We start from the raw sequence: 25,362 nt of genomic DNA, 5'->3' as shown, positions 1-25,362 counted from the left end.
ACCAAAAATGAAACACAAAAGGTTACTGGATGATGCTTGGAGCCATTCTTGGTGTTTGCTTTATAAGGGTGCTATTCCTTGCTCCAGAGCAAGGATGGGGAACCTGCTTCCTGCTCAGGGCCCCAAACCATGAGGAGTAATCTATTAAGAGCTGCATGCTAAGAGGTTCTATTTACAATTAAGTGGTGTATAAATTTTGGGCTCAACTATTTTATTCAGGAATGAATTATCATTACTAAGTTAAGTCAATTAATTTCAGTAGGTGTATTCTGAATAAAAATTAGTTGAACTTTGTTAAATAAAACAATGCTGGCAATGGATGGTGCTAGAGCCCAAAGTGAACAGGGCACTCATTTTCTCTCCCTCTCTCTGCCACCCTCTTTTCCCTCTTCTTCCTTTTCACCTGTGTGAAATTAGGCTGAGGCTTCAGACACAGGTAGCTCACACCTGCCCTCCTTTAAAAAAGAAAAGGAAAAAAAGATGCATATTATTATGTCTTCTTCTTTGGAGATCACTCGTAGCCGAGTAAGATTGTTTTCCATAAACACGGTTTTAACAAATGAGTCCATAAGTGACTGTGGAGGTCAATTCTGGATCCACACGTCCTTCCACAGTTGGGGACATTGGTTTCTGGGCGGGAGTTGATCACGGTGTGGATTTGCCAAGCATGCCTTCCTCCTAGCACGTTTCTCCCTTGCGTCCTGAGTTCGAGTGTCTTCAAAGCTCATGACACCTTTGGTAAAGGCTGTTCTCCAACTGGAGCGCTCACAGGCCATTGTTTCCCAGTTGTCAGTGTTTATACTATTTTTTTAGATTTGCCTTGAGGCAGTCTTTAAACCTCTTTTGTTGACCACCAGCATTATGCTTTCAGTTTTTAAGTTCGGAATAGAGTAGTTGCTTTGGAAGGCGATCATCAGGCATCCGCACAACATGACAGTCCAACAAAGTTGATGTTGAAGAATCATTGCTTCAACACTGGTGATCTTTGCTTCTTCCACTATACTGATATTAGTTCACCTGTCTTCCCAAGTGATATGTAAAATTTTTCGGAAACACCATTGATGGAATCTTTCGAGGAGTTGGAGATGGCATTTATTTATAAGTGGTCCATGTTTCACAAGCATATAGTAAGGTTGGTAGTACAATAGCTTTGTAAACAAGCATTTTGGTTTCCCTACGAATGTACCAGTCCTAAAACACTCTGTACTTCAATTGGGAGAAAGTTGCACTTGCAGAGCTCAGGTGATGCTGGATTTTGTCATTAATGTTGGCGCTTGTGGAAAGATAACTGCCTAAGTAGGAGAAGTGATCAACATTTTCCAATGTTACACCTTTGAGAGCCATTGTTATCTGCGGTTGTTGCTGTCATATTATCATGGAGGAGACGAATGAAACTATTGCACTGCGCTGGAAAGAACATTACCAACATCTCCTTAAACGCAACTCCCCCGTAGCTGCTGAGGTCCTCTCACAAATTCTGAAAAAACAAGTTAGAGATGAGCATCTCCAAATCTGGGAGAGTTGTGTACAGCTATTACCCAAATGAAAAACAATAAAACCAGTGGACCTGATGGGATACCTGCTGAAATCTTCAAAGTAGGAGGAATTGAACTTACACAACAACTTCACAAGCTCATTGAAAAAATCTGGGAAAGAGAAGATATCCCAGCAGACTTTAGAGATGCCAAAATTATCAATCTCTTTAAAAAAAAGGTGACAGAACTGATTGTGGAAACTATTGAGGCATCTCTCTATTAGCTGCGGCCTGCAAAATTCTTGCAAGGATTTTAGCAAACCGTCTCATAACAATATCCGAGGTGACCCTTCCTAAATCCCAAAATGGTTTTTGGCCTTCTAGGGGGACAGTGGACATGATTTTCACCGCTCGGCAGCTTCAAGAAAAATGCAGAGAGCAAAACCAACCCCTGTATTTGGCGTTTATTGACCTGACTAAAGCTTTCAACACTGTAAATCGTAATGCCCTGTAGACTGTCCTTCTGAAAATTGGCTGCCCAGATAAATTTGTAAACATCAATTTGTAAACATATTATTATGAGGCCTGCCTTGAAAGTGGTATACAAATACGAAAAAATATGGATAGTACATGGTACATGATGGTACGTAATGAGACATGAGGTCATCAGTGTGTGTGTGTGTGTGTGTGTGTGTTCATGTATAAGTAAAGAATGTCAAGGCTTTCTGAGATATGCTCTCATGAAGCGAGTTGTCAGTGCTCTCTGTCATTACAGAGGGAACTTGAATGGTTTCATGGGTGGCATTCAATGTCATGCTATTACAAACGTTCCATCTGCACAAACATTGCAGCTTGCCCTATGGAACGAACCCCACCCCCTTCTGTAGATGAGGAAAGTGGGGAAAGCAAGCCCTCTTGCACAAACAGAAGTGCTTAAGCAGGGCTTCTGTCAATGGGGCTCCTTCGGTGAATCCCACTCATTAGCTCTACTTTATTGCCATAGAAGATGGGATACGCAATTAACCAAATCAATATCTAGCCTGTATAGGAAAACACAAATGCAAACCTAGTTATATCTTTTTTCTTATAAGTGAAACTCTTGTACTTTTCTTTTGTTAATTTAACCTTGATTGAAATTCAGTAGAGTCACTGTAGGCCAGATGCAGTTGCTTCAGGTGCCAGATTTAGCCTGGGGGTCTCCAGTTGGCCGTCCCTCCTAAAGTCTAGAGGATAGAATGGGGTTAGAATAGCAAACACTTTGTAAAAGTAGTTGAGGGCTGCCATTTATGATGAAGGATTATAATTATACAATGACCTGAAGGAGAGTTTTGACAAGCATTCTGCCACAGACGTTTTGTAGCGCAATATTTTATTTATAAGCCTGAGTCTTTTCCTTGACACTGTCTTGAGACGCATTAAAAAGTTTCTAGAGTTGAAATAAACTGTTCACAAGGTTTTGATGCAAATTCAGGCAATTTCAAATAACAGTTGCATGCTATTTTCATTGTGACTAAATAGACGTAAACCACAACCTTATTGTAAGTTATTTAGGCAAAATAGCATTACAAATCTGGCAGCAGTCAGCACTGCTACTGTCTAGGAGGACAACAGACTGGGTTTATCCACATTTACTTTCTGTCCCACTCTTTCCATGCTCCCTGTCTGAGCATGCGTTGTTGCTTTCTGCCCCACACTTTCCCTGTGTTTTCCGCGGATTGCTGTTTGCTCCGATTGAGCTTTAAAGAGCGGGTGATCACAGGACAAACACACACAATACAAACTCATACCAGCTTGGACATGGAGTGTTAAAGCCTGGATGTCTGCATGGAAAGAGTGGCGGAAAGGTGAGTGCAGATAAGCCCTGAGTGAGGTGCAGGAATGAATGGAACAGAAGGGAAGGATGCAGGGCCTTGAGCTAAGAAGAGGCAGTTGACTTAGACACAAGGTTTCATGAGACAAGAGAGAACGGGTAGAAAGTGCCAGCTAAGAAGGGAAGCTCAGGCTGGCACTCACTCACCCACAGCTGCAGCTGGTCTTTATAGCCAGATACCCATATTATTTGGTGTGTAACTTATTTCATCTGATGATGATTCAAAGGCATAGGATAGAATAGAATAATAGAATTAATTCTTACTTCCATTAAAAAATCAAACATGTGGGTTTTCTCATGTTGTGTCTTGTTACTCTTTTGTGACATACTGAATATTTAAGCCCAATAGTACTATAGTTTAGCTAGTAGTATAGAGAATGAGAACAGCATTAGGTCATCAATCAATGTGACATTGAGAATATTTTGGAGCATACTTGTTGGATCGTGCTCTGCATCCACGTTAAAAGTGTGCCTTGAATGAAATGGTTGCATTGCAGTTATGTGAAGTTACGTGGAACCATGCTACTTAATTCAGTAGGCTAGGCAATGCGGCCATCACAACTTATACTTGCAGCTTCCAGCACATTAGGAAACAACCCTTTAAAAACAAAACACCATGATACCATAATCAGGTTGCAATAGTTTTGATATCCTTCTTTAATAAAAACTGCAATCCAGTTTTGATATACCCTTGATTAACAATCCGCTATTGCATTGTGCTTAAAATATAGGGCTCTGTCCTATGAAAATGGAAACATAATGTCCTTAATAGCTCCATAGATGGCTGAAATGAAGTGTGCAATGGGTTCTTATCATATTTTCAAGTCAATGTTCTTTCCCTTAAAGCAAAAATAATTAAAATAACGCAGAAGGCTCTGAGCAGCTTTGCAAAGGCAGAGTGGCTTTGCATGCATAATGGAGGCAGAAAGATGATACTTAACTGAGGAAATTGACTGGAGCAACACTTGTCTTAAAACAACTGTAGGAAGGGTTATAGATTGTTCCATTTACCCAGAAATATACAACATGACAAAGATAAATGTCAGCAACCAAAACGCAAAATTATGGTTGAATGTGAAGTTGCTAATAGAACTGGCATGGCTAAACCAATAGTAGGGTAAAAAGTGATTGGAATAGTCTCTTAAATTTCACATTATACAGAAGCTGCCTTGAATATTATATGGTGTGTGTTTGCACAGAATACATAAATCAATTAATTCATCGCCAGGAGCAGTAAATGTGTACTTCAGTTAGAGGTGGACTACATGCATCTAAAAAGTCATGTTATCAATCTGGCAGGTAGTGTAAGCTGCTAGTGTATTGGAATCCAAGACGGCTGTCATGAAATTATGTTTCGATCGATATTTCAGTTGGCACTAGACTTAGAAAATGAACTCCAGTGGTGTGTGAATCAAGGGGATCAATCTTAATATTTCTATCAAGATAGCCTTATTCATTTCAAAAGTAGCCACTGTTTTGTTCATGATTAGTTACTCAAAAAAGTTGCAAACCAGCTCTGTTTCATAAGAAACCAGGTTTGTTGGCTGGGACTGCTCCTTCACCCATCTTTATCATTTGAGGTTCAAGTGGCGTCAGTGGCTAGAAATGCCCTTTTCCAGCTACAGCTAGTTTGCCAGCTACAGCCATTCCTGGAACAAGGCAGCCTGACCACAATTTCGCCTGCTCTGATTATCTCCCGTCTCAGCTAATGCAATGCACTCTATCTAAGGCTGCCCTTGAAGACTATGCAGAAATTGCATCTAGTGCAAAACGCTGCCACTAGAGTGCTGACTGGCAACTTGATGCGCAGTTGTTGACATCCGTCTGTCTTGGGAGACAATGGAGGAGTGCGTCTTTGGGGGTGAAGTCAATTCATTGAGCTGCTGGCTAAAAGACCATGCTTGAATCTACCCTGCAGGAAGATAGATGTCTCTGTTCCAAATCTCTGGTTCTCTCATTCCACCTCTTTCCTTATACACCCAGAAAATATTACTACACTCCTTTCTCTTTATCCTCTGCAATCTTTGTTCCCTGGTTTCCTTCATCCTGTCTTTCCTTCATCTCAGGAAAGCAAACTTTTACGTTTGGAATATAAATTTTATGGGTTTTACTTGCTCTTTTCTTAATTTGGCATAGAATGTACACAAGCCTCCCTTTACTTCTATGTATAAATTGAGAAAAGACATTCAAGTATTTATGATGATGGCTGAAGATATAGGTCTTCCAGTTTTAATGTTGTGTTGTACAACAGAACTGTAGTGTGACCTTTAGTCAGAGGTCCAGTTCTCCATCTGTAAAATAGGGATAATAGCCAGTCCCCATCTCACATAATTGTGAAAATAGTACAAATTGTCAGGCAATGAGAATCTGTGGAAATAATTCAGAAGTCACTTACCTTAAAGTAGCACTGCTGAAAGCAACCAGCCCACTCCAGGGAAAGCAATTTTGCAGTTTATAGGTTGTTTTGTAATGGGGGTTGTATGAATAACACTTGATAGAATTACAGAGCAATATAATTGAAGTTGAAAGTAAACTCATACAGTGAAGTGGGTTTCAAATTACATGTCTTGAAAGGAAGTATAAGTAGATGGAATGCCATAGAAATGTATGTGCTGAAATTACACTGAGAAGTGTTTTGTTTAGAATGTCCAGTTTGAGATTCTAAAGCTTTGGTGTCCTTGCTGAACTGCAATTGTTTTTTGACAGAGGATTGATCCCTGATACTTTTGAAGGCACATTATCCTTTCTAACTTGCTTTCCCCAGCCCACCCTGCAACCAAATGAAATGTGGATGCTGATTTTGGAATTCAAATGGGTCTCATTCTAGACATTTGAATTATTTTATTATTTATTATGTTTACATTCATTATTTATTAGATTTACATCCTTTTTTGACTACCAGATCATCCTATCAGATCGTCAACTACTTTTAACTACTGTCTACATACCCAGTTTCTTATACCTTAGACTCACTAAGAGTAATAGTTCTACTGCAGCCTGTTCCTCTCGAGTATAATTGTTCCTTTCCTATTGTTTAGTAATTGATTAAAGAAAACTGTCACACCATTTCCCCTCCTGGCTACAAACTACTGTTCACATACACTTGCATGTCCCCAGAGCGACAGTTTCCATAGGCATCACCTTTTGCTGGGTTTCCTCTGGGGCTGCAGAACTCTTCTAATGCCCAAGGAGCTAAATAGAGAGGAACCTTGTGCTGCTCAGCATGAAGCTGTACTGTGCCAAAATTTTCTCCTGCATTTCCCCCAGCCATTCTATGTCAATTTATTGGGGGGGGGATTACATTAAAATTTATCAAGGGGGAGAGAAAATTTTGGTGAAATTCTCATGCATGTGGTCTTGTCAATCTTGCCTTACTTTTGAGGTGGCCAAAATGCCCTTTCATTCTACCGTTGGTCTCATTGGTAGTCTGCATTCTGCAGCCTTCCTAGGCGCCTGCTCCTTAACTGAAGACAAGGCATAACGAGTTAGCTTCTTCCATAGGGCTTTTTCAGATCAGGAAGGGTGAGCAGGCTGGGAGGTTACAGAATGCTGGGATAAAGGTTTACTGAAAAGAAACACACACACACACACACACACACACACCACCCTCGGCCATCTCACAATGAAAAATTAAGATCGCCTCCCCTGCAGTGTTGACATTTTTAAGTGCCCTGGAAATGAGGCAGAAAAATGAAGGCCTCCTTTGCAGAGGAAGAACACTTTCGAGAAAGTTAAAGATAGATTTTGGCACAGCATCAGCTTGAAGTATCTTCCATTCGTAGGTATAGAATGAGCAGTTGACTGGATGCTGTCCTTTCTACTCTCTTCCTTTTGGGGCTAGAGATCTGCTAATGTGTGGGGAGCCAGGTGCTCTCCTGCTTGATGTTTCTTCCATTTGGTATACTTTGATTTGTACTTAAGTCACAGATCAAAGTTACCAAATCCATATGGCTAAAAGCAAAACAGATGTGCCTTCAGAGTAGCAGGCAGTCATCAGCAGGGTGTGTCAATACAGTGATCAATAAAACACTAAGTTGGACACCACCTTACCCCTTCATCATGAGAAGCATCCCTTTCAAAGTGGAATGACATCACAATTCCTTATGGGCAAACTGAACTTTCATGGTGTCATCAACAATAGCTTCACTCTTCCGTCGTCCCAGGGAACACAGTAAGTGAATCATAAGAATCTTGTTAAGATAATCTGATACTGCCTCTCTGTCTTTATTGACTCAAGTACTTCTTATGCTGTGGTCTAAACCAGTGTTTCCCAACCTTGGGCCTCCAGCTGTGAGCTCCCATTGTTCAGTCCCTGCTCCTGCCAACCTAGCAGTTTGAAAGCCCATCAAAGTGCAAGTAGATAAATAGGTACTGCTCTGGCGGGAAGGTAAATGGCATTTCCATGCACTGCTCTGGTTCGCCAGAAGCGGCTTAGTCATGATCCTTCAGCCAATAAAGCGAGATGAGTGCTGCAACCCCAGAGTCGTCTGCAACTGGACCTAACAGTCAGGGGTCCCTTTACCTTTACCTTACTTCTTACTGGAAACTTAATTCTGCTAAAAAGTTAAAGAGAAGTGATGACCTTCTCAACACGCATTCAGGACAATTAGCTAAAATGGCCTATTATGGCTGATGCAGAGATTTTGCAAGTATTTTGAGTAATCGTAATATAGCTATGCTTTCAGAGTGATTAAATATGAACATCTGTTAATATTGAACAGATTTGTTGAGCGATCATATAAAGCTTTACTTTATATTTTAACAACTAAATTGTTAACAACAATTTTAACAACTAAATTGTGAAAATAAGTTCCATTTCTCCCATAATTCAGCCAGTTTTCCCTGTTACCTTAGCCACAGGTTATCGTGAAACTCATGATACAGCTAACACATTTTCCGCATCAAATTATTCTCTGATGCAGAATACACAGGAAGGGGAGAGAACAAGAAACTAGAGTAAAATGGTGAAACTCTGTAACTGGAAACTAGAATAAAGTAGTAAGATGTAAGATTATTGAGAACTTTTAACTCTACTTTTAGAAGCCCCCAAACAGAAGTGTATGTGAACCTCTGTTGTATCTTTACTTACAAATTGGTTTTGACCGACTAAATAACCCTTTTCTCCTTAGGTGCTTGAAAACAGTATTTCTTCTGCATATATAGGAGAGTTGTTGCTCTAACTATGGGGAAAGGCTTTACTCTGCTGCTAATTTGACCCTCTGAGAATGGCGGAGGCACTCTCTTTATATGCCTTCCAAGAGTTGCAAACTGTAGGATTTTTTTCTTTCTATCTCAATGGAATGTGATGTAATGGGGAAAAAGAACACTACTTTTTAACTGTCACTAAAACAGATTTCCCAGGGACGTGGGTGGCACTGTGGGTAAAACCACAGTGCCTAGGACTTGCCGATCGTATGGTCTGCGGTTCGAATCCCCGCGGCGGGGTGAGCTCCTGTCTTTTGGTCCCAGCTCCTGCCCACCTAGCAGTTCGAAAGCACCCTTAAAGTGCAAGTAGATAAATAGGTACCGCTTTGTAGCGGGAAGGTAAACGGCGTTCCGTGTGCTGCGCTGGTGCAGGCTCGCCAGAGCAGTGATGTCACACTGGCCACGTGACCCGGAAGTGTCTGCGAACGGCGCCAGCTCCCGGCCTCTAGAGTGAGATGAGTGCACAACCCTAGATTCTGACAAGACTGGCCCGTACGGGCAGGGGTACCTTTACCTTTACCTAAAACAGATTTTAATTGCACAGTAACTCTAGGTATGCACTTCATACCAAAATAACCTAGAATCATAGAATCATAGAATCATAGAGTTGGAAGAGACCACAAGGGCCATCGAGTCCAACCCCCTGACAAGCAGGAAACACCATCAGAGCACTCCTGACATATGGTTGTCAAGCCTCTGCTTAAAGACCTCCAAAGAAGACCTCCAAAGAACCTTTAAAGCTTATTCAAAATGAGGGAGCAAGAGAGAGAGATGAGAAACAGAAGTGGGAATCATAAAATGGCTAGCATATAATATATTGCCATGTCCCTCTTGGCAGCCATCTCTGACATATTTCATTCTCACTACAGAGTTCCTTGTCACTAAATAGTGTCTTGGCTCCTGGAAATTAGTGTTTGCATAAATGTAATTGAGCAAATGAGAATTCATTTCCGAATAAGGAAGCAGGATAGCTTTTAAAAGGCATCTTTTAAAAAACCAAACAGCTTAATATCTCTGACCCAACAGCTTTGTGACACAAGTGTGATCTTTGGTGCATACGTAAGCTTTGTGCTAGCAGTAGCTCCCTCAGTGACTTTAGTACCAAGGAAATGCACTGTGCACACAATTGGGGATTTAGGTGCACAGCAGTGGTATAGCATGGGTGGCCAGCATTGCACCCCCCAAACCTGAGGCTCTCAGGCTGTGGGGAGTGGCCTCAAGGCACTCACAGGAGGCACTCTGGGTGGTCTCCTCCTTCTGCCTCTTGCTAAGGAGTGCGAGAGAGCAGCTGCCGACAGCATGGAGCCACCTCCATTGCTGGGAAGAGGGGAACCAGGGCTGTGCCTCCAGGAAGCCTCCTTGTCCTGCGCTCGGCAGGGAGGCAGATGTGAGCCATAAGTCACAACCAACACGCAGGTGGGGCCCAGCCCAGCTCTGCCTCCCAGTTTGTTTCTGCGCTGTAGCCCACCTGCAGGAAAGAGACCTTTCTGGGGGAACAGCTGTCTCGCCGCCATCTCCCTCGGCGAGCAGGTTTTGTGAAAGAGCCCTTTCAGCTTGCCCACCTCTTCAGCTGGGAGGTGAGGTGCCAAAACTACAATGCCCAGCCTGCAGCTCAGGAGTAGGAATGTTACCCAGCAAGATCATGCAATCAAATGTGAAGCAGGAACACTCTTGGGCTGCCTTCTGCAGCTGGAATGTGCAGGAGCTCCTCAAAGAACAGCCTTCTGAATTTCAGTTTGGAAACTTCAGTGTATTTAACCAAAAGCAGCTCCAGCAGTAGCTGAGGTTTGGAGGCAGGGAAGCATCCCTTGCCCAACTTGTGCCCTTAACAATTTTGCCCCTTGGGCAAGCACCCAGTTGCCCCCCCCCCAAGCTACACCACTGGTGCACAGCAATTCCTCAAAGTTGAGGACATTCTGCTTATATGGAGTTTGTGGGGATTTTTGGATCTGGTTGAACACATCATGCTTTGGGTTATTCTACACTGTAGATTTACCATTGATCATTGTAGAGTTGAAGTTTGATTGAGCTGGCCATTGAATTGTGCTGTCTTTTGTACCTGCTGCTTTGGGAGTATGGACTATCCTTCAATGAAGGTACAGTCAGCCATCTGTCAGGGGCACTTTAATTGCATCTTGCACTGCCCAACCTGCATTGAGAAGTGGGTTGGTCTACATGACCTCTAAGGTGCCTTTCAACTTGTGTATGTTTCTATCAATCTGCACAATGTTGCCCAATTTCCTAGGTCAGATACCAGCAACACATGGTTTTCTTCTCCCTATTCTCAGCATGTCTTCCTTCCCATTACCGATTAAATAAAAAAAGGTTTAAATAAACAAAAGTTTATTTAATTCCACTTAATTTTTATTTTTTAAAAAAAACTAACTGGGAGTCACGTGTGGTTAACAGGCTGCAGTTTGTTTAAACCTGGCAAATACTTCAAACTGGCATAGCCACAACAGAAAGCTCTTCTTGCATTGTCCAAATTGCACCACATTGTAGAAGGGATGGGTGCAAATGTTCCTGTTAATATTTCAAAACTTTCAGAGCTGTGTGGGGATGGCAATCTGACATTGTTACTGCCATGTGCAGGCTCAGCTAAGCTTGTGTTCTCCCTTTGTCCCTCCCTGCTGCCTTGGTCTATATTTCACCTGGAACAAAACGGTGATTGTGTACAAGGCAAGCTTGTTTTCCCCCATGTAATTCACAGACTGGGGTGAATGTTCTGTGCAATTTTCTTAATAGTTTTGTGTGAGGTTTTTTCTTTTAAGTACAAACAACAATGATCTCAGTGTGGCGAATTAAAACCCCAGGATACAGGGCCATAATGCAATGCCTACCCAGATAAATGTATGCCAGCCACATCCATTCCTGCTGTAGCCTCCCATCACATTTGGTTTTTTGTTTTGTGTTTTGAAGAGGAGTGAAATGTACATGTTTGGTAGAACTTTTAGGGCAAAAACCTCCCTTCTGGTCTCCCAAAGCTGTTTCTAGATAGTGTGGGATAGGTGGGTAGGTCTTATAATTTTTCTTATATAACCCTTGGTATTTGTTCAAACTCTCCTAAACTAGGTAAAAGGTAAGGTAGAGGACCCTTGGACTGTTAAGTGCAGTCAAAGGTGACTATGGTGCGGCGTTCTCACTTTTCAGGCCGAGGGAGCTGGTGTTTGTCCACAGACAGCTTCTCATGTGGCCAGCATGACTAAATCGCTACTGGTACACAGAGGACCGTGACACAGAAATGCCGTTTACCTTCCCACCACAGCGGTACCTATTTATCTACTTGCACTGGTGGGCGGCTTTCAAACTGCTAGGTTGGCAGAAGCTGGGACAGAACAATGGGAGCTCACCCCATCACACTGATTCAAACCACCAACTTACTGATCGTCAAGCCCAATAGGCTCAGTGGTTTAGACCACAATGCCACCCACTCCCCTAAACTACTAGTATACCAGCATAGGAACCAGTATAGGGGGAAAAAGAAATTTGACTTTCTACCACATGTATGTGCTATTGGGGGGGGGGGGAATTGCCTAATGAGTGGAGTATTTTGCACTAAAGTACGCTGTGAAAGATATCTGTGCAATCCGTTTTGAGGGGAGGAAACCCAAGGTTGTCTAAGGACATTTATTGGCACACACTGCTAACAGTATTAGATACATTGTGTGAATTTTAAAATTAATGATACAGAATCTTTTGCAAGCTTCACTAAAGCAGATGAGAGCAGGATCGTCTTTGAATTATAAATTCAATGACAGAAACTTCAATAATGAAGGACTAGTGTAAAATAACTTCTGCCCTTTAAAGCATTGCAACATCGGGAATCTTTGCTCATCTAATCCTTGCATTAAAACTCAGGAGCCAGCTGGGCTGCTGTAACCCTTGTGAAACAAAATGGGGAAAGAGCTGTAAATGCTTCTGGTGAGTGGTCAAACCATTGTCTTGTGATTATTTGACAATTCATTAGGTCACTTTTGCTTTTTTCATTTTCTTCCATGAACACTAAAAGGCAGAGCTGCATGAAGTAGCAGTTGTAGGGAAGGGGCAGAGGTCAGTGCTTGGCGTGCAGAAGGCTGCAGGTTTGACCCCCAGGTAGGGCTGGGATAGGAATAAGGAAAAGAGGTTAGGGTGCATATGAGGCACTAGACAGAAGCGGTGATCCTGAAGGTTGGAAAGGAGGAAGATTAAGAGACAGTGTGTGTGAGAGAAGGGTGTATTCATGCTAGCTGGGAAAGGAAGCTGGGGCTAATACTATTATTACTTATTTATTGCATTCATATCCAATCTTTTCTCCATAGAGCTCAAGTTGGCACACATGGTTCTGCCCCTCCTCACCGAATCCCCACAGCAACACTGTGAGGTAGAGAAGGCAGTGACTGGCCCAAGGTCACCTAGTGAGCTTCACGGCCGAGTGGAGGGAATCGAACCCTGGTCTCCCCGGTCCTAGTCTGGTCCTCTAACCACTACACCACACTGGCTCTGCAAAACTTGCCCTCCCATTCAGCTATACACCTCACCTTTTAGGCCTTTTCTCCTCAGACATTCCTGTCGCTTGGGTGGGCATCCCAGGAGGCCTAAGAAATAATTCCTAGAATCCTCCCCAACCCTCCCGCAAAAGTGAACAATTGCCTGTAGAAACTTCGCAAGTCACTTTCTGTTCATATTCATCTTGAAATGGACATTTCAGGGCCTTACTGGGAAGGGGGGTGCACCTAAATTAACTTGTCTTCTTCAGCGACCCTCTCACCTTCTGATCTGTTGTACCTTTAAAGAAGTGCAAACGTTTGATAGATCTCTGGAGACAGAAGAGAGCACTTTTGTTATATTAAAAAAAAAAAAGTTGTGCCATTTTAATTTGTGAAGGCAGAAAGCCAATTCGGATTGACAGTTTAAGTGCCCACATAATAATAAACGAAATGCAGATTTTATTTTCTTTGTGACCATTTCTCTTTTCCTTTCAGCCCCTGTTGGGACATAACATTGGAATGCCCTTGTTGCATCTGACTTTATTGCAGAATATTGGAGAGCTTCCAACCTTTTAAACTGCTCCAGCTTTAATTTATCCCACTTCTGATGTTCTCCCCTACCGTATATCTCACCCCCCCCCATTTCCTACCCCCTTTTGCTCTTAGAGACTATATATTTATTTAGCAAAATATTTTAAAAGCGGCCTGAATTTATGTTTAAAATTAGTTGTCAATGTTATTATCCCTGTGAATAAAATATATGTTGTACATTTGAGAGGGGGATCAGTAGTGGGAAATGACTCATTTCGGGAATATTTCCAGTAATACAAAATGGTGAAAGAAGTAATTCCAGCACCACCCATCTGTGTTCAATATGACTTAAATGAAAGGCAGCTTATTAGAAGGGCACAAAGGATCTATTGAATCACAGAAACATTTGCAACCCCAATATGTTTGTGCCAACAATATCCACAACACCAGCATGTTTGGAGTGGTTGCAGAGACCACTGGTTTCGGGCTGCAGAAGCTGGTACTGACTGGGAGCTCGTGCAACTTTTCTGGGCAATCACAGCAATGCAGATAATGACAGCTGGGTCATTCTTTTTTCCAACAAATATATGCTGGCATTTGTTTGGAGTTGGCTGTCTTTGGTGGTGCAAGGGAGGGGTGTTTGAATACAGCTGAGCCCTGCAGGTAGATGAAGCCTGAATGGTTTCAGTCCAGGTCATTAGCTGGTAAAGGCAGGGTCTTCTTTGGAGTAATCCTTGAGACAGGGAAGGCCTTAATAAATGAAAAGGCAGCACTGCATTCCTCAGAGTGGCAAGATCTGGCTCATCTTTTGCTCTGCCCTTCTTCTTCATCCTATGCCAACTGCTTTCCGACACTCCGCAAGCCTCCATTACGAGAAATTAAAGCAGCCCATGGCCACCTTAAAATTCAGGTGCCACATTCATGTTTCACAAGGAACCTGCTTTTTATGGCTAAATTTTATGTTGGGAAATGGACTGCAGAGGAGAGCTCTGCACATTAAGGAACGCCATGAATTATGCACGAGGCACAGCAGTCGGGCATCGGCCATGCCTCTTTATGAACAAAAGAAAGCGATATTAACAATTTACACAGGGCTCGAGCTCTTATTTTTCCCTGGGAAGCAATAACAGGCCGTGGTGCTGGGAAACAAGTGGTGTGTGGCTCCTCCTCCAGGCCCCTAGGGGGGTTTCAAAAGCGATTTGGCAGCAGGAAACAGAAAACCAGTTTGAGCACCATGCGGGGGTGAAGTGCGGCAAGAGGGAAAGGACACAGCAGTTTTGTAAGTCATTTGGCAGTGCTTTGCGAGAGTGTCGGGACCGGAGCCAGGCTGACAGATCTGTGCGTTTATCCGATCTGTGTAATGGGGCTGTAAGGCCACTGTACAAATTGGCTCATAGACATCTCCTGAGAGAACCACATCTATCAAATCCATAAGGAAAAGACTGAGAGCAGGGGTCTGGGCAGGAGGGGGTCACTGGTAATCAGGCTCATTAGCTGCTGTGATGTTTAAAGGAGCAGAAGGGGGTGCAAGGACTCATATCAGATATCCTTGCTTTATGCCTAGATGGGCTTTTCTGTCCAATTGCCCATTGCTCCCGGCTCTTTTTATACTCACTTCTAGATGGGGGAGAAGGGGAAGTGGTACCAAATACTTCCATTCAGTAATGATGAAAAGAGGCAGTTTTGGAGATTTATCACTTGGATAAGTGACCTAAATGGCGAAATTTCTGTACACTTTGCTCCCTTTTTAATGGCATATTGCTTTCTTTATGCCTGTCTAATAATTTCTATTCATAACAATATTGACATAAAACTAAACATAAGTGCTGTTTCATGCCAGTCAGGCTATGACAGATTTGGGCATTAAGAGGTTGTTTGGTAATCAAGATTATTTAGGAAAAATGTATTAGCTATATTTAGTCCTATGGGCCTTTCTTTTTGTAACTGGTTGGGTCCCATGATACATCGTACAGCAACTGAACTTTGCTGACAAATTTAGTAAGGATAGCACAGTAATTTGGCAACTTTGATTTATCACACAGACCATTGATATTATAGCACTGGTGGCATGGACAACTTCTGGCTGATTCTTTCAAATTTATTTTTTTTCAGGGAAGAAAGTTACTTATAGCCGGATAGATCTCTGAATATGCATTTATGTGCAAGCGAACCTACTGTGTGTAGTAGTGTGTGAGTAGTTACAAACACTGTTGCACTTCTGGATACATATTCCCTTTAAAGCAAGGACAGCGTATACAAACAGAAGTGTAACTGTTCTTTGAAATTCGCACTTTTCCTAATTTTGCAATGCAATTATTCAGCCACACAATGTGTACAAAAATGCATATGTAAGGAGAAAGTATGCATAAAAATGGCAATATTGTGATACTAACACGCCAAAATGCTTTATATTAGGGTAAATTCCTTGCAAAAAAAATATGTTATGTTACTCAATAGTGTGTACAAAACTTTGTGTGTTAGGAGAAATTCACACCAGTATGCTGATAACTTTTCATGAGGATTTCCCTTTTTAAAATGGCAATCTGTTGTAGAAAGATGAAGAATTTAAGATTGTAAAAGTAAGGGAATGGGGGGGGGGTTAACAGATCCTTCCATCTCTCCCCTTAACCATCTCCACCTCATTACTCATTATTTCTATTGGAGAAAAAGAACAGAACCCCTTTAAAAGAACAGAATCCCTCTATCTTTACCTCCTTGATTAACAAAAACTTGTGAATGTTACTTAAGCACCGAAAATTGTTCTACCCAAATCAGACAGCATAAGCACACTGCATGAGGCTTCCTTTATCCCACCAGGGTGGGGCATTTTGATTACCTATAGGTTCTGCGTCCAGTTCTTCCCTTGATGCAGCTGCCAAAACAGCATATGCAGAGGCCTGTTTGAAACTTGGCAGGAGGGGAAGTGGGTCAGCTGCTACACATGCACACAGGCCAGGTCTCCCGGGTTTATTTGTTCCTCTTGCAGATATGCAGCACATAGCATGGCATCCTATTAAAACACTGATTAGAATTATTGTCAAGCATTTATGATTCTTCATCTAATTAATGTGCTTTATTGGCTGTAGATTGCCAAGCTACGTTCAGGACGTAAAGCATCTTCTGCACACATAACGTAAAAATACAGTATCACTTCCAGTATGGACTCACTGAAATGTTCCAGTTTACATTTACTGTGGTGTGTATCTGAAGAATTAAGACATCCTTCTTTAATGCAAACAGTAAATTGCTTCCCTAATTGTTTTCTTTGGGGCAAAATGTTTTCCTAATGTAATTACACGTGTATCCAGGGGACATATGGAGCTGAATTATGAGGTGTGACCTGCCCTTGGTTTTCATTTCTTCTCAAATGCCCCATAACTCTGTTGTAGGTACCTCTTTGGGGATAATACAGTTGTATAAGTAAAATAGCAAGACAGCAAGTTCAACGCTCTAGATATTTCACAGAGTGTACAAGTCTACTTAATTTTTTCCCCCTTTTAAGATACTTTTTATCTGCTTTCTGGTCTCCCTTGGACATGGAAAGCGTTTGGATGCTGTAAAGCAGGGATGGCTAGCCTGTGGATTGTATACAACCCCCAAGAAGCTTCTACGTACCTCCTGAAGCCCACTCCTAAAAGGGCACATTTCTGTGCTCCCACAGTTAGCCAGGTGCCCTGGTCTGTGTTTTACTTGCATTTGATTTGTTTTGAGGGAGAACTGATCCCCCCCCATCACTTTGCAATACAGTGGTACCTCAGGTTAAGAACTTAATTCATGCTGGAGGTCTGTTCTTAATCTGAAACTGTTCTTAACCTGAAGTACCACTTTAGCTAATGGGACCTCCTGCTACCACTGCACCGCCGGAGCACGATTTCTGTTCTCAACCTGAAGCAAAGTTCTTAACCTGAGGTAATATTTCTGGGTTAGCGGAATCTGTAACCTGAAGCGTATGTAACCTGAAGCGTATGCAACCCAATTTACCACTGTACAGTGGTACCTTTGGTTACGAACTTAATTCGTTCCATAGGTCCATGCTTAACCTGAAACCATTCTTAACCTGAGGTACCACTTTAGCTAATGGGGCCTCCCGCTGCCGCCACTGCGCAATTTATGTTCTCATCCTGGGGCAAAGTTCTTAGCTCTAGGCACTACTTCTGGGTTAGTGGAGTCTGTAACCCGAAGTGTTTGTAACCTGAGGTACCACTATTGTCATGGAGATAAGGAAGTGAGTCTTCCCTCCTCTAGGCTCATCCACACCATGAGTTCTTGGTGGTCACTGGGAACAGATACTGGCTGCCCATAGAACAACCACCCGTGCTGAGCACTAGCCACTTGCTTATCATCATCTGAAGAGTTCACAAAAGCCCCGTGAAGGAGTTGGTTTAGATCCTCCTCTCCACCCTCTTTTCCCATTCTATTTCAGACGTTAACATAAAGGAGCAAAGCCGCTCTGCTGGTGCTCCCTAGGTTTCTTTTTCCAGCTCTATTGGCCTCCCATTCAAACATTAAGCAGATGGTAATGATATGCCATGGGTGCAATAGGTAAAGCTAATGCTAGTTTCCCTTGTGCTATTTTTATTTCAGTTGAAAATAGCTTATGCACCAAAAGGAAATCAGAGGTTCTTGTTCTATACCCTTTAGAGTATAGTATTGTAGGAAGCAGATGGTCCTTTATGAATCTATATAGCACATCAAGAGATACCCCCTAAAACTATTACTAGGAATATGATTTATACTGTATTCTTTTCTCTTTAAGCATATAAATGGTAAAACAGTGTTTACATGCAGGAGTTGTATTTGTCTTTCCAGGCGTCTCCTCTAAATGTTATTTACTGTGTCTTCCAGGAGAAGCACACTCACATAAGAGATCTTTTTGTCACACATTAATAAGTATTATCTCTTAATTCTTCGGTTGCCACTTAATTAAATTGTCACCTCTTGTTTTGTTTCTGATACAGACTGATAACTGCTTTGCTGTAGGCTCAGGAAAGTATTAAAGTGCTTTACATTGCTGGCCTGACAAAAAATGCCATGCAAAAAATTAATTCTAATTTTTTTCGGAAGAAAAGTCTAAGAAAGTAAACAGCTATTATTGTTCACATTGGAAAAAAACTTCCTTCCATAAAGTTAATTTTCATAATTGAAAATGAAGCAAAATCTCTGTCCTAGGGGGTATCAGAGTAGAGGAGCACTATTCAACATCCCATGGCTGCCAATAAACTAAGGCTGAATCCTAAAACTTATCAGGCATCCTCCAGTGACTTTAATTGATGCAGGATACGACTCTTGATCTCCAGCAGCAGTGCCAGGCAATCATATGAGGAAATAGTAAGAGCCAAGCTGCCATCTGCACATTATACTTCTCTGTCTGCTGTAGCAGGAGAATAGCCTTCCTGGGTCCGGCCAATGGTCCTTCTAGCCCAGAGCCCTCCTCCTGACAATAGCAGCCCACTCCATATGCCATAGTGGAAATTTTAAGTGGAGCAGAGCAATCATGCCAACTTTCCAGCAGGCTAAGATTTAAGGATTGCCCAAACGATGAGGTTCATCCTCTGGCCATCTGAGCTTGCAGTTTGTGCATGTTCTCGGGTTCCATTCCTAGCTGTATTATTATTAAAAACTGTTTACATTATATGATATATTGTTATACTATACCCCAACAAGAATGAACATATCTCTTGTTTTTCAGTGGTTAGTTCTCTCTTTGAACAGCCCTCAAAACACAGTCTTCTATTTGAAGGGCTGCCCAGTCCAGGTCTAGTTTAAAGATAACCATCAGAAGGGAAAAAGAGCAGAGGCTTTGAGGTTGCCGAACAACAGTTTGCCACCTAGACTTCTGTCTGAACAGGCACATGTGTCACAGTCTCAAAGTCTCCCCCAATATGGAGTGATGCACTGTGTTTCTTGTTACTTGATAGTTGTTACTTCAAAATTTGCATATGCAGATTTTATGCAAATTAGTGTCACATTTCTCCCCCCCTCCCCTTTATTGGGTGAAACAGTTCTTCTCTTTTGGCGATTTTGGCCACCCTAACTCCAGGTCAAAATACCGTGGGAGGAGACTGCAGTGTTAACTCCTTTTTGTTTATAAACCCTTCTACTTCTTTCATAGTGGCTGGGATAGGAAATAAAGCCATCAGATGTTGTTTAGTTAGTTTTATGTGAAAATAGGGGGCAAATCATCTTCACTCTTAAGAATTCCAAATCCAAGTTTAGCTTATTTCTTTGAACTGATGCTATTAATTCTTGTGGAGTCCATAAAGCATTCCTAAAGTGTGGGCTACAGGACATTGATTTAAGGCAGCACGATTGCTCCAAAGCTAAAAGAAATCTGGTTCCACCTGGCCAGCTATCAGATTCCTCTTTTTTCAACTTCTTTTCTGCATCCATAAAATAGGAATGAATACCTGTGGTGTTACTATTCTCTAATATTGTGTGCAGTATTAATATTGTGCACAGTGTTAGAAGAGAAGATCCTCAAAAGGTAAAAATATAAATATTGAGGCATTCTGAAAAAGCTATGGCACTCTTTTTGAGCTGTTTTGAAAAGCCCCGTGACAGACCCAGAGATTATATTGCAGAACTTTTGCTGAAATGCAGAAACCCGTTTGTTATACCTTAGCAAATTGTTTTTAAGTCTGGGGCTCTGATACAGCAGGGGTGCTTCCTGATTAGTTAAGGCGTTGTTCAAGCTTTCACCCTCTGGACCATCCTGGTCTGTAAACATCCTGTCATTGCAGTGCTTTCCACTACTATGCTGACTTTACAATTTTGGCAACAGGGTTGGCTCCATCAGGAATTGAAGTTTGCAGAACTTGGAATCAGGTCACAGAGCTAAAAGCTCTAGCTTTCTGGCTTATATATGCTGGAATAGTAAGGTGCAAGTCAAGTGTAAACACTATGCTATAAACCTTTCAGAAAGATCTCATTGTGTGTGTTTCCTCAGTGCATCTAAACAAAAACCTCTACCTGTACCTTTCGGTAGCTGCTAATCTCATCCTCACCAAGAAGAATACAGAAAAAGGATAAAATTGCCATGGTGTTGATTTCTAATGATGTACTAAAAATTGTAAGGGTCTTTCGAACAAACATGTCCTGAAACTCCATGCAAGATATCTAACAGCCACTTCAGAGCAGTAACAACGTAAGAGCACTATATTTAGAAACAGGAGCATTGCAAATAAAGTTCCAAAATAACACCCCAGAGCAGCAACCTTGAGATAATTAAGGTAAAGCGATTTTCTATTTAGAAAGCCATTTTAACTGCTGGTTGCTTCAGCCTTCCAGTTTGCAGTAGAAGATCTATTGCGCACAATATGTTCATGGTGTCATGGTTTTGTTCTTTGCAGTCTTACAGAATGAAACTTGAGCTTTGGAGACTTTTAAAATGTTCACTGTGGGGTGGAGTTTATATGCTCCACACAAAATCTGGCTTCAGGGGATTATTATTATTAAAGGCAACAACAACAACACACAACTGACCTGTGTGGCAAAGAGGATGGAGAGCTTTAGACATACCAAAGCTAAACTGTCATGCCATGCCATTCAGGTCATGAGCACCAGTACTGAATGCTGGAAAATACCTTCACTGGCTGCCTATCTCCCACAAGGAGTATCATTTGTGGTCCTGGTCCTGAGTGCTAATGTTCTACTCTTCACCCCATCTCCCTCATAGAGTGTTGACACTCTTAGAACCACTACTTACATATGCAGAGATGCCATTCTTGGTATCTCCTTCCCTTCACAAGGAATGTATGGAAACTGCCTCATTCAAAGAATCATAGGGGTTGGTTTGTGTCTTCATCAAGCCAAATACTGCCTTTTTATGGTGTGTGTTCCTCCCCATCATGTGTACAATGATATGAGTGACTCAGAGATCATGTGTGTACCCTTGATTCAAGTGGAAGGCTTGTCCAAATTGTGCCTCTGTGCTAGCCTTACTCAACCTGTTGCCCTCTGTATGTTTTAGACTACAAGTGCAAGACGTGATGAGATTTGGTGTCCAAAATATTTGGAGGGCACCAGGTTGAAGAAGGCTTTGTACATATGGCAGGACTCAGCTTTGGCATCTTCCTTCTGGAATATATGAAATAAGAATGGATGAAAATGCCCTAGAAGAGTGAGTACAGGATGTGCTTTCTTCATTTGAGCTTAAGTGCAGAGCAGTGTGCTGTGTCCTATTGTCTGGTGGTGGAAGGTGCACATCTGTTCCATCAAACAGAGGATGGACTTGGCTGGGTGAGCTTATGAACAGGTGCAGAGGATGGAAACATATCCAAAGGTCACCCATGTTGGAAAAAAACAAAGCCATTTATCTACCAATCTCTCCCTCAGCACCATCTCAGCCATAGTAAGCTACAGTGAGTCAGAAGGTGCACTGTGGAGGGGGACAAGAAAGCTTCAGGCATACACCACAGGAAAGAAAAGAAGAACATCAGGGTCATTTCATACGTCATGAAGTAGCACTATAGATTGAGATTCATAATGTATTTATTGCACCCAAACATTTATTCTCTCTGTGTAACGTCACATGTAAAGTAACACATGGGGGGGGGGACTTAAACCTGTGAAACACAAACATATATGTCAAAAGTTTTTTTCTGGTTTTTGTTTGTTTGTTTGTTTTTAAATTATGCATTTTCTACCTTTGAAGGGTTTAAAACTGGGGTGTGTATTTACATTTACATTATGTTTGGTTATGTTACCCTAACAATTCCCCCCTCCACATCTCTATAAATAAATATAATAGAGGCTTATGTCATGTGAAATTACTGTTAAAGCGGGAAGAATATTGCAAACTGTGTCCTCCAGGTATATAACTGAAGTGTAGCGAGTTAAATGAATGTGCCTTAGGTAACACAAGGAGCATAGCAGAGGCCCTCAGAGCCCGAGTTGCTCACCCTTCCTATTTTATAGATTGTACTTTAAAAAGAGAACCCTTCCTTGGTTTTCATTTAAAATTGCCTTTATCAAATTGCCTGGGTTTCTTTATCTAGTCTGCTATGCTTTGATGTTTGGCTTGTTTACACCATTCTGGTTCAGAGGATCGAGCCATCAAAGGGAGCCAGGCTGAATTTTTAAAATGTCAGCCAGGAAGCCAAGTTTTATCGCTGCCAGTTCTCCAAGAGCACTTCATAATTTTTAATTTCTCCTTCCTCCAGGTGGGTACAGTCTAATGCTAACAATATGAGAGGGCGCATATCCAGCTGTGCAGCGTGCAGCCCCTTAGTACCAGGCGGTACTGCTATTAGGCTGGCGGTGTGCACTCCTTATCCAACCATCATTATCTGCTCTGCTGTTGTTTTGATTTTCACTTGAGTGGGGTGCACCTGCTGCAACCTTCATTTCCATTGGGCCAAAAGTCTTGAGACCTTGAGACAGGTGCAAGATTAACCTTTGCCTTCTCTGTAATTATAACAGCAAATGGAAGTAGGGTTTTTTTAAATAAAAAAAACCACAAAAAATGGGGAGGGAACATTGGCTTGAAACTGAAAACAGCCAGCCTGCCTCACAGTAGGGAGAACATGCATTTCCTAGCAAGCAAGCTGCTCTTCAGTAAAGCAAGCAAGCAAGGGCATTTGCTTCCAGGCAGCAGGTGCACACACCAGGTGCAGGTATGGATGGATGGATGGATGGATGGATGGATGGATGGATGGAGGGGCATGTTGAGCTCTGTGTGCATACTTCCATGAGATCCGTGGCCAACTGTCTGTGCCACATCCATTTTCTTAGGAACACCGCTTTAATTTCTTGAAGTTTAGCTGCCTCATGCAGTCATGAACTGGGGGAGAATTGTTACAGAACTTTGAAGCCTTGGGGGAAATGCCCTGTAACTTCTTTCTCCCTTGACCTCGGCCCCTTTTGTACAGTAGGTGCAGGAAGAGTCTTGGTTGGTGTTCTCTCCGCACATAGTGCTGTGGAATGTTAAAACAGAGAAACTGCAGGATAATTTTACTTTAGCGTGAAGGAAACTGCACAGAGGTGGGAGGTGGGGCAGAAGAGCTCTGGCATGTGATGCTTGGCATTCTAAGAGTCTCCTTGCCTTCCTCCTGCACAGGGTTTAAGGCCAAAGGCAGCATGTGTGTCCAGAGGTGCCAACCTGTGCCCAAGATTGAGGGGCTCCAGCGCGTATTGCACTTGTGTGACATCACATCATTGGGAGGAGGCCCAGTGTGGCGTGGCTTCAATGGCTGGCAGCTCTTCCTCTTTCATGCTTAGGGGGAACCAGCCACTGAAGCCACACCGTACTTGGCTTCCTGTGCCCCCTCCCCACAGATATTGAGGGGGCTGAAGATACCTCGGCGCTATAGAGTTGGCACGTGTGTGTGTGTGTGTGTGTGTGTGTGTGTGTGTGTGTGTGAATTTGCTTCCTTCTCTTTTAGTCCTGTGACCATCATGGGGCTTTGCAGTCTAGCCCTCCCAATGGGTTTGTGACTGAATGGTAAAGCTCTCTCACACAACCTTGGCTCAGTGCAGAGCCTTCTGTTGGGCAGAAGGGAAGCAAACACCAAATCTGCTTCACCTGGCGGTCTTTTGAACCAGTGGGGTAATTCTGACTCCATGCTGTTTTTGGAGCAAGCTTGGGGAGTCTCTGCTGTGGGTAGAGATCAACAACAAAGCTGTTTCCCCTGCTCAGTTCCTCACTTTCCATGTCTGTGTGTACAGAAGGGAGGTTGCAGATAGGAAGATGCTGCGGCAAGCAAACAAATAAAGCATTTGAATTGGAAGATGCTAAAAGTGGAGAACAGGAATGGTTAAGTGCAGAGTCTAGAGAAAGCAATTACACACAGGCTGAGCTTGCCAGCACAGAATCCTTGGAAGCAAGTTTAAATGCTAGCCCAAAAACATTGGAAGTTCTTGCAAGGAAGCAAAGACTTGTGGGTGGGTTTTTAACATATGCAATGTTAGAATGGGGGGAAGTTGGGTTCACTTGGCTTGCATGCACACTTGAGTCCTGGAAATCATCATCTTTAGAAATGAATCCCTGGAAGGAAATCAGGGAGAAGAGAGTTCACTGATTGAATCCAACAGGCTGGGCAATGGTCATGTGGCATGTCTGTGTTGTGTTTATGACTCTCTATAAATGTCACAATCCTGGCAGTTTATCACTTAATTTCAGCAGAAAATATTGCATGGCTCCAAGGATTCCCAACATAGAAGAGTTGGAACTCGTCCATGAAAAAGCAAAACAGGGAAACTAGAATGAGCTGTCTCCCCTTAAGCGGAATATGAGATTATTCTGTCACAAATGACATGCATGTAAAACACTCTATAATTACAGGTTGCTTGTGGGTGGCTAAAGGAAGCTTATATGCAGATCTTTCTCTTCGCATCCCTGCCAGCATTTCCATTATGCTTCATATTGGAAATCTGGTTTCTTTCTTCTTCGGACAAAACTTTTTAAAATTATTATTTTTTTGTAACTTTTAAAAAAGTGCCTGCTATCCTGGAAAAAAAATCAACGCAATGCAATTTTGATGAAAATCCTTACTGAAATCCCCTGCTCCCAATCATGCCGGAACATCTATTGAAAATCTGAAGAGAAGAGAGCACTAGTTCCCTTTCTTCAAATTAGAAAAGCACAAGTTTTGCAGTATTCCCTTTAACATATTAAATGAGCATCCCTAGTCTTAGAACATCCTAGTAGTAGATTGTGTGGAAGATGGTTAGAAACACAGTGTGTACAGATTTACATTGTTCTTAAGTTTGGCATTCCAACAGGCAATACATAAAACTCAGCTTTTCATAAATCTGTTGTTTTGCTGTCAGCTTTCTGTCAGGCAAATGACATTAGTTACATATATTAACAGTCCAAA

General features: G+C 42.2%; 1 protein-coding gene and 1 long non-coding RNA gene across 11 annotated transcripts in view; both read left to right on the top strand.

The window, feature by feature from the left end:
• The window catches only part of TSPAN4 (tetraspanin 4), a 519,577-nt gene that overhangs the window by 399,064 nt on the left and 95,151 nt on the right, over window positions 1-25,362 (top strand). Inside the window, exon 1 of one of the 10 annotated variants that reach the window (XM_079985193.1) lies at window positions 7,497-7,515. The exons of the other annotated variants lie outside the window; for them this stretch is intronic. The gene's annotated coding sequence lies outside the window, so the exon portion shown is untranslated. Of the gene's footprint in view, window positions 1-7,496; window positions 7,516-25,362 lie in introns of those variants that run through there. 10 annotated transcript variants of the gene reach the window in all.
• On the top strand, window positions 11,980-13,790 carry LOC307221146. Its single transcript, XR_013841320.1, has 2 exons — window positions 11,980-12,470; window positions 13,511-13,790. It is a non-coding gene; the product is annotated as an uncharacterized lncRNA (long non-coding RNA).

The sequence above is a fragment of the Podarcis cretensis genome (assembly GCF_951804945.1).
Source record: "Podarcis cretensis genome assembly, chromosome: 1".
Lineage (NCBI taxonomy): Eukaryota > Metazoa > Chordata > Lepidosauria > Squamata > Lacertidae > Podarcis > Podarcis cretensis.
The sequence above is the reverse complement of the archived record's forward strand: the minus strand, read 5'-3'. Positions and strand labels throughout refer to the sequence as shown.